The sequence below is a fragment of the Neophocaena asiaeorientalis genome, unplaced genomic scaffold (genome assembly GCF_003031525.2).
Source record: "Neophocaena asiaeorientalis asiaeorientalis breed wild unplaced genomic scaffold, Neophocaena_asiaeorientalis_V1.1 scaffold254, whole genome shotgun sequence".
Taxonomy (NCBI): Eukaryota; Metazoa; Chordata; class Mammalia; order Artiodactyla; family Phocoenidae; genus Neophocaena; species Neophocaena asiaeorientalis.
This window is the reverse complement of record NW_020174705.1, coordinates 588,412-588,759: the sequence shown is the minus strand read 5'-3', so window position 1 is coordinate 588,759 and position 348 is coordinate 588,412.

Sequence of the window (348 nt, the reverse complement as noted above, 5' to 3'; positions counted from 1 at the left end):
CAGCCAGGAGCCCGCCCCAGCCACGAAGGCCCTCCCATGGCCCCGCCCCCACAATTCCGAATGCCGCGGTTGCCGTGGTTTCCACGGAGCACGCTCGAATCCAGTCGGCTGCAAGCCCACGTAGCTCATCCCCGCTCCTTCCCCTCGAGTGCTGGGTGCCCGAGCGACACCCCGAGCCCCCCCACACCATCGCGGACCCCACCAAACCTGGTGCACCGAACCATTAGCGACGCATGCGCACTAATGTCTCTGAGCGGAGCCGGGGAGGCGGGGATGGGAAAGGTAGTGGAGGAAGCTGGTAGTTGCGTCACAATCACCTAAGTCTCGCGGGCGAGTTTGGTACTAACT